Below are 9353 nucleotides of genomic sequence, written 5' to 3'. Positions count from 1 at the left end.
ACTTCTTACTCAATGATTCCACTTGAGCCACCAATGAAGTTACTCTATCTATCTCATGGAGCCCGACCACATTTTCTTCTCCCTAGCATTCTATTGGTTGCTATTTAACCCCATTTCTTCAATTAGTTGACGGACCTAAGATACCTCCTGCTACCTCATCCAAGAGTTATCTTGTACTCGGATTCAACTCATTGTAAAAGGTCTGAACAATCATCCAATTCGGGAATCCGTGTTGCGGGCACTTTCTCAGGAGCTCCTTGAAACTTTCCGATGTCTTAAATAGAGACTCCAATTCCGACTGTACAAATGACGAGATCTCATTCCTAAGCTTTGAAGTTTTTTTGGGATTGAAATAACGGGCCAGAAAAGCTTCTACCATCTCCTCCCATGTGGTAATCAATGCTCTAGGTAATGACTGTAGCCATTGCTTCGCTCTCTCGTTTAAGGAAAATGGGAAGGCTTTCAACTTCATGGCATCATCCGTCACCCCGTTTATCTTAAGCACACCACACACCTCGAGAAAGTTCTCTATATGACTGTTTGGATCCTCATCGGCCAAACCATTAAATTGTACGAATTACAGCAACATATGGATGAATGCCTGCTTTAGCTCGAAGTTCTGAGCTATAATCGGGGGACACACAATACTCGATTGTCTCCCCAATACTGAAGGTCTAGCATAATCGAATAATGTCCGCTGTTGCTCAATCTGTTCTGCCATGTTTTTAGATTCTTCTACTTCCAAATCAGGTAAATAAAATCGTTCTTGCAAAGGTTCTTTCCCCTTTCTTCTACGTACGTTCAAGCTCAGGGTCTCCTCCAATCAATATTGAGGGGTTCCTTCGGGTCATAACCTGGAGTAGCACTGAAAAGAAAGAAAAAGAACAAGAATGAATGAATGAATAGCTAAGAAAACAAATTCCAAAGTATCTCTATACGTCTACTCCCTGACAACGGCGCCAAAAACTTGAGAACGCCCATTGCATATGTCCCGCAAGGGCACGGGTTTGTCGAACTAATAAAATCACAGATGAGTGGGGTATCGTATCCACAGAGAGTAGGGAATAAAAAAACTTAAATTGTTTCTTAACTAAGTGAAAGATGAATAGTGATATGTGTGACAAGATGTGAAATAACGAAAGTAAAAGAACAAGAAAGAGAGCACAAGTAAAGGAGAAGGTAAGGGAATCGATATAAATGGGGTACCAGGATATTGTTCCACCTAGGACAATCATTTCAAGTGCAAGAACCCTCTATTATACTTCCTAACTGATGCAATAACGAGTCGTGGAGATCCTTATATAAATGGTCCCAAATCTAAGGTCAACCATGCCTAACCCTATACATGTCCCGGTGGAGAAATTGAATAACCTCTCAACCCCGCACTCGTATAGAATTGCAATGAGTTCTAGGGATTTCAAGTGATTAATCCTCTTCCTAGATGTAGACCTAACCCTTTGGTGCAGGTAGAAGGTCATTAGCCACAATTAAGCCCTAGGTCCTAAATTCACTTCAACGCTTCACTCCGTTGCACCCGCAACTAAGCCCCAGTAGAAGGTCATCATTTAGCCCATTCACTCTATTATGACTGCAAAGAACATGAGGAAATGGAGATAGAATAAATCACACCAGAGGGGAAAGGGGACGCTCCGCTACCTCTCGAATCACCCTCTCAATCCTCTCCAATCTATCTTTGTCTAACTCTCGTTGTGTGTCACTGACTCACAAGGGTTACCAACACGAACTCTCAACCCTAATGTCACTTTAAGGCAGTATTCATACAATCAAGCATTCAAGATTGGAACTCAAATAAAACGTCAATTAATTGAAAGCATAATAAAGAGATTCAATGAAATGAGTACATCCTAGGGTTCACAAAGGGGCGTGCGGCTGGCCCCTGTGAGTTCGGCTTGTGAAGGTACACGCCCATGTGGTAATTCCGCACGGGCGTGTATAATTTTTGTCGAATATTCAGTAAGGCCATAGGGGCGTGCGTCCACCCCTGTGAACCCGTTATTTGCAAGCGCACGGGCGTGTACGACTCCCGTACGCACGTGTGGTGCCTAAGGTTTTAAAAGACCATCCGCTCTCCTAATACAAGAGTCACACCCTTCTCCTAAAATAACCCTAAACCAATCAAAGAGCATTTTTCTGACATTCTTGTTCCCTTGCTACTGTCGTCTTCGTGTCGATTGATAGAGCATTGTGTGGATTGTAGAAGTGTTTTCGTGCAGTTCATTGGTAAACCTTGATTTCCACTTTTCTTCGATTTTGTTGGATTCTAACTGATTATCTGCGATTGAAATGGTTAATACACATCGTTTTCTTGCTAAACTGATTATAATTTGTTTCTAAGATGATGTGGAAGTGAAATAGAGAGGTGGCGTGGAGATTGGCTACAAAGAGCGTGCGGTTTCCACGCCCGTGGAAGCGCACGGGCATGCGGAATTTCCGCACGAAAGTGTGTTCTCATTTTTTCTGCAGACTGAATGGAACTAATGGATTTTCCTTTTCTAATACATACAGGCATGGCTACCAAATCGAAGAAAACAGTTACTAAGCGGCCGCGAAAGCTTGCCCCTGAACCGGAAGTTGTTGGATTCACAATACCGGTGCATCAAGCTCGATTTGAGCGGTTAGAGAAGCTTAAGTTTGGTCAAACGCGAATTCCAGATATTGAGTTACTTAGGAAGGTACAGCTAGCAGATGATATGGCTGACGAGGTCGAGAAATTACTATTGGTGAGAAATTGGTACAGGTTACTGAACATTCCTGACCCTGCTATCCGCACACTTACTTTGGAGGTACTTGCTTCATTTGAGTTCGGCCGCTCTTATGCTCACTTTGATAATGTTGACGTGATTCAGTTTAGAGCTTTTGGGCAGCATCATAGTATGAGTGTCACGCAGTTTTTCCACTAGACTTGGTCTATATGATGGCGAATATCTTTGAGCCGAGGGAGTATGAGAACCTTCTAATTGACATGACGGGTTAATCTCCCATTAAGGCGTATTCTTTATTATGTGGAAAGGGCGTTATGAACCGAGGAGTGTCTAAGGCTTCATGTTTATCTCGACCTAGTTACAGATATCTTCACACCATCATAAGCAGGTCAGTAAATGGGCGTGGTGATAGCACGGGAGTCATCAACAAGCAAGAGCTTCTGTACTTGTACTCCATAGTTCGAGCGAACCGGTCCATCCGGGACACATTTTAGCGAGTATTTGAAGCATCAAGGACAATATCCTCGATTGGGTGTCATTTTCTCAGGTCCATATATTACCAGACTCATTGTGGGAATCGGTTTGTGAGACAAAATCAGCGGAACCGAGAAAGCGATAATCCCAGCACCACTTGGGTTAGAGACCATGAGGCTCATGGGGTTGACCCGAAAATATTCAAATGGTGTCTATGTTCTAAACATACCATTCGAAGATGAGCTGGGGCATCTCAGTCCGCCCCCGAGCTACAACCCACACCGGTGGAGACCGAGACACCTCCCGCAGCAGTGGAACCACCCCCGTGCATCTGAGTTCCCACCATCTCAAGCCCATGATCGTTTTGAAAAGGCTCGAGGCGCCCGTAGGGAGTGAGTGCGGACGAGAGGTGGCTGAAGCTCGACCGAGATTGCTTTGAGATTAGGGCTACGCAAGCCACTCGAGTACACGGAGTTCATGCCGGGGTTTCGACATATTACAGCCAGATCCTAGAGCGAGGCGTTGCCTCATCATTTGTCCTGCGGTCGAGGACTCTTCGAGCACCGCCCGATACCTCCAAAGCACCTCCATCCCTCGACCCCGGCACCGGAGGACCCACTATATGCTTCCACTTCAGAGCAGCGTGAGGCCCGAGAGCGACTTGACACTTGACCTTCCTTTTTTTATTTTCATGCATTTTACTTTTATCTTATTTACTTGTTTTTCGAGACTTGTGCAATCGAGAAAGGATTTTTCTTCGAGTTTATGTTATTTTTGCATTATCGAGTTGTATTCATTGCTTCATCTTTTTATACACTCGAGTTATTTTTTTGTTTTTCTTGAGTTTTCTTGAATCCCCTCGGTAGTGTGCGTGCGAGATGGTCTTGTCTTCTTGGAAATTGAGACTTAGTCATGGAGTGCGGCAAAGGTGCTTTGCCACTTGGCCGTCCTGAGCTTCACAACCCGTTGGAACACTACTCCCAATGAATTAGCTTCATCAAAGCGCAACACTAGGAGTCAGGGGAGTATTGTTTTGATTTCTTCTCCCACATCTATTTTTTTGAATGATATATTTTGAGTGAGCTTGCATGTGTACATTGAGGACAATGTACAACTTAAGTGTGGAGGGGAGTTTCATAATGCGCACATCTTTTCTATTGTTAGTGATTGATATATGCTCACATAGCCAATGGCGGTTCACCGTAGTTGCAATGATTGTATTCTTAAGTCTGGGAGAATTGTTAACATGGAATGTTTTCATATTCTAGTTCTTGCTTGAATTTTTAGGAATTTTTGCCCGATTTACACTTAGTGCACTACTCTATTGGAAACCCATGTTCGATGTTAAAGGGACTAGTTAGGTTTATTTTCTTGTGCTAAACTCAAAAAAAAAAAAATATTTTGAAAATGAAAAGAAGGAACAAAATAGTTTTATTGTTTATTTGTGTTTGTTGGGTGGAAAGAGCTACCACCTATGAAGTATGAAACTACTCTCACAAGTCGGATACTAGTTATGCCCTAATGAGAGAAAGAGCTATCTCATAGGATGAGTGAAAGCTACCACTCGGGTAAAAAGAGCTACCACCTCGAAAGTGTGAAAGCCACCTTAGCGGCCGCTTTGGAAAGGAGCTACCTTAGAGGATGTGTGAAGCTACTACCATCTTTTTAAATTTTTTTGTCACTTTTGTAGATAAATAAGTCCCTTGTACTTAGAACTTGAGAAGTATACCTTGGGTTGTTTTGAGTGAGTTCACACACATACTGAAATTCGGGTTTGTTGTCCTTTTTTTGATTCAAGTTTTTTTAGCTAGAGCATTGATTTTTTTCGTATTTAGTGTTGAAACTTTCCTTACTTGTAGAATACTTTCTTTGTATACCTTGGTGAACCTAAGGCCAAGCACTTTCAATATTCTCTTCATCAATGCACGAGAATGTTTTTAATGTTTGCTTGAGGACAAGCAAAAGCTTAAGTGTGGGGTAGTTTGATAAGTGCTTGTGTGATATGAATGCGAAGCATTCATTCCTTATGTTGAGCGTTACTTTTCTCAGGTTTTTAGATTAATATGTGTGTTTTTATGTTACTTTTATGCAGGTAGGGTTGTGAGGCCGAGTATGAAGGAAATAGGCCAATGTGGATCATAATGCACCTATTTTGGAAGAGATCTTGCTAAGGTTCAAACGCGAAGACATAGGTCAGGTGTGAGATGCTAGAGTGTGTGCCAACCTCCTCGTATTCGAGTGATCACATTCATTTGGAGGGGCACAAAGGCAGTCACACTCGAACATTCTGATTTATGCATATAAGAACAAGAGATCCACCAACGTGCACATCATTGAAGAGGCAAGTGATTCACGACGTAAACGTGTGCCCGTTTGCGTTACCCCATTGAAAGTATGGACTGTACCAAGTTACGGTAGAAAACACTGTAGCAAGTACTGTAGCAGCCCCGTCGAGAAATCAGAGAAACAGAGAATCCACACGGGCTTGTGGAAATTATCCACGCCCGTGTGGAAATTCCACAGGGGCGTGTGACATCATACACGCCCGTGCAGTCGCCTGATTTCAGCCCTATTTAAAGCCGATTTCAGCCCCGATTTTGGTATTCTTTTCTCCATCTTTTGCCCAATTTGTGAGAGGACTTCGGCTAGGGTTTTGAGGGGTATTGGCCAAGGTTTTGGAGAAGTTCTACGGCTCGACATCATGATTCCATTAGGAAAAAAGGTTGGTAGGGGAGCTTCGATCGAGGCGTATCCTATACTCGGGACGAAGGAATCTTTGGACGACGAGTAGAGAACTCTCCACAAGACCATCGATACGACCATCGAGGGGGTTTCTTTATGGATTCATTGCTTTTACATTCGATTTCTTTGATTGTATTAAGCTCCATGGAGAGCTAAACCCCTAGTGGGTACTTGGATGATTGTGAACCCTAGGATGTATTCGTTTCATTGAACTTCTTTATTATACTTCCAATAAATTGATGTTTATAGTGAGTTCCAACCTTGAATGCTTGATTGTATGAACATTTCCCCTAGAGTGACACTAGGGTTGAGAGTTCTTGTTGGTAACCTTGTGAGTGAATGACACACCACGAGCGTTAGACAAAGCTAGGTTGGAGAGGGTTGAGAGGGTGAGTCGAGAGGTACAAGAGTGTCCCCTTTCCCCTCCGGCGTGATAGATTCTACCTCCGTTCCTTGAGTTCTTTGTGGCCATAATAGAGTGAGTGGTCTAAGGGATGAACCTCTGCTGGGGCCTAGTTGCGCGTGCAATGGAGTGAAGCGTTGAGAGAATCTTAGTATCTAGGGCTTAATTGTGGCTAGGGACCTTCCGCCTGGATCAAAGGGTTAGGTCTATATTTAGGAAGAGATTTATCACTTGGAATTCCTAGAGTTCATTGCAACTCTATGCGAGTGTGAGGTGTTGAGATTGTTCGATTTCTCCTCCGGGACATGTATAGAGTTAGGCATAGTTGACCTTAGATTTGGGACTATGTATGTAAGGATTTCAATGATTCACCATTGCATTGATTGGGAAGCATAATAGAGAGTTCTTGCACTTGAAGCGATTATCCTAAGTGAAGCATTATACGAGTACCCCATCTTTATCGATTGCCTTACCCTCTTTTTACTTTTGCTCTTTCACTTGTTGATTTTATTTTTGAGAATTGAATCAATTTCACACCTATTACAATTGATCTTCCACATAGCTAAGAATCAAATTAAGTATTTTCACTCCCTACTCCCTGTGGATTCGACCCCGCTCACCCGGGATTATTACTTCGACAAGCCCGTGCACTTGCGGGATATAAGCAAGGGGAACTTGTCATGGTACCATTGGGTAGGGAGTGGATGAATCTAAGTGTGGATGACTTCAGAGATGATGTTGTGGTGATGCTCGGTTGGAAAGGGTGGCCGCAGTCACTTAGCCTCCTCTATCAGGCTAATTGAGTTTCCCCAAGTTTTATCGAGGAGAGTAAGTTGTGATACTCTTCGGTTAAGGTGTAGTCCTGATAATAAATACCCAAGAAGAGGAAAAATCCATGTAACTCAGATGATAATTGTTCCTCCTGAGTTGTAATCGAATGGTATAAGATTCATCCCAGACATCCTGCCCTCGAAGTCGCTCGAATATGGCAAGGAATTCAAATGTTAATTTAAGGTAGAGAGGTTGATTGATGGTGAGTACCTTGTGCGAGGCTCTAATAGCCAGTAATTGCTCAACCTCATCTCTTAAGCTGACTCTGTGTAACGCATCCTAATCAATGGTGCGAAGGGTCCCAAATTCATGCTCAGATAGCTGAGTATAACATTTGTGATGAATTGGTGCTGTTAGGTGTGTCAGAGGCTGGCTCAGACCCGATCCTGTTGGTGTTCTCTTCCTTACCATTGTCTACATTAGGAAATGAAATGAATTAATTTAGTTATGTATCAATGCAGGATGAACACGATGGTCCTGGGAGCAGCCTGACTATGCTCTTGTCAAGAGCATGATCGTGCTTTTTCAAAAAACTTGATCATCATCTCCGAAGATTTCAAAAAACTTGATCTAAAAAATTTGATAGAAAACTATATCAAATCAACAAAATCGATGATGGGAAAACCAAATTACTGATGAACCATGGGTAAGACCAGCTAGAACTTCACAACAACACCAAAATGATAGTTGGTGGCTTACCAGAGTAGAAGAGAGAGTGCACAAGAAGAGGAGAATGCGTGACGATGGTCAACAAATTGTGAAGCTAACTTATAGGTTTTTACCACACGAGAGAACGAGATGAAGGGTGACATGACCGAATTGTGAGTGTGTACTGCAAGTGCACGGGCGTCGAAGTAATAAAATACCCGGTGAGATGGTTACTGGAAAACATAAGAAACAGAAGTATTAGTAATAACAACTTCTTAGTTATCTAGTCGGAGTCATGATTGTGATGAAATGAACTTAATTGAAAGAATAAGAATATCGCAAGCAAGCAAAGGGAAAATAGAAATAATGGGAAGTCTCAATCAATAAAGATGAGGTACCCGGCCAATGCTCTCCCTAAGTTCTAAACATGAAGTGCAAGACTTGCTTAATGCTCCTAAACCAAGTTTGATGAGTCGAGGCAATCTAGGATAATCGATCCCTTCCTCTAGGCCAGTGATACTAGTCCCTTATTAGGTCTCGGTGGAGAAATCAATCAATCTCAACACCTCACACCACATTTGACCGTAATAAGCTCTAGAGATACCTAGGAGTGCAACAATTCCTAAAGATAAACCTAACCCTACTTCTAGGTGAAAGATCCCTAATCCCTACAAGGTCCCTATGTTGAAATATCTCAATCTCACATCTCACACCAAATATGGTTGCACAAAGTCTTGGGAATATGGAGATAGGAAGCACTCATTAAAAGGAAAAGGGACACTCCACTATCTCATGACTCACCCTCTCAATCCTCTTTAATCTTAGAGTTATAACCCTAATGGAGGCCTCTCTCTTACCAAGGCAACGATCTTTGCAAGTTGCATTATTCAGCTTCCGGTAATCAATGCAGGCTCACCACCCAGTCACTATACATGTAGGGATTAATTCATTGTGCTCATTTGAAAGCACTGTCATCGCATTTTTTAGGCACCACTTCGACTTGACTTACCCAAGGACTGTCTGAAATTAGATAAATTATCCCAACATCTAGAAGTTTCTTTACTTCCTTCATTACTACCTCGATTATGTTCGGGTTCAATCTCCTCTGAGGTTGAACCTTGGGTTTGATGTTATCCTCCATCAGAATTTAATGTGTGCAAAAAGATGGATTAATCCCTTTGATGTCAGAGATACTCCATGTGATGGCTGCCTTGTGCTTTTGCAGCATCTCAACCAATTTGTCTTTTTTGTGAGCCTCAAGAGTGAAAGAAATGATAACAGGTAGCTGAGAAGTTTTCCCTAAGAAGGCATACCCCAAGTGTGCATGTAACTCCTTAAGCTCAATCTTAAGAATGGGGGTCAACTCTAATTTGGAAATCTCCTTGATAATATTCCTCCATTTATCTCCAATATCTACATCCGGGTTATCTCTCACTTGTTTTGCCAAGCGCCTAAGTTCCTCATCTCCGAAATTACAATACTAAGTTTCTTCTTTATCTTGAGGACTTTTCCTAAGATCAATTGAAATGGAC

The 9353-nt window shown here is 42.3% G+C and overlaps 1 non-coding gene across 1 annotated transcript; it reads left to right on the top strand.

Moving 5' to 3' along the window:
• The first annotated feature begins 224 nt into the window (after positions 1-224).
• LOC120252111 lies at positions 225-331 on the top strand. The gene has a single exon (XR_005533659.1). It is a non-coding gene; the product is annotated as a small nucleolar RNA R71 (small nucleolar RNA).
• The last annotated feature ends 9022 nt before the right edge of the window (positions 332-9353 follow it).

The sequence above is a fragment of the Dioscorea cayenensis genome, chromosome 20 (genome assembly GCF_009730915.1).
Source record: "Dioscorea cayenensis subsp. rotundata cultivar TDr96_F1 chromosome 20, TDr96_F1_v2_PseudoChromosome.rev07_lg8_w22 25.fasta, whole genome shotgun sequence".
Classification (NCBI taxonomy): Eukaryota; Viridiplantae; Streptophyta; class Magnoliopsida; order Dioscoreales; family Dioscoreaceae; genus Dioscorea; species Dioscorea cayenensis.
This window is presented reverse-complemented; position numbering and strand designations above follow the sequence as displayed.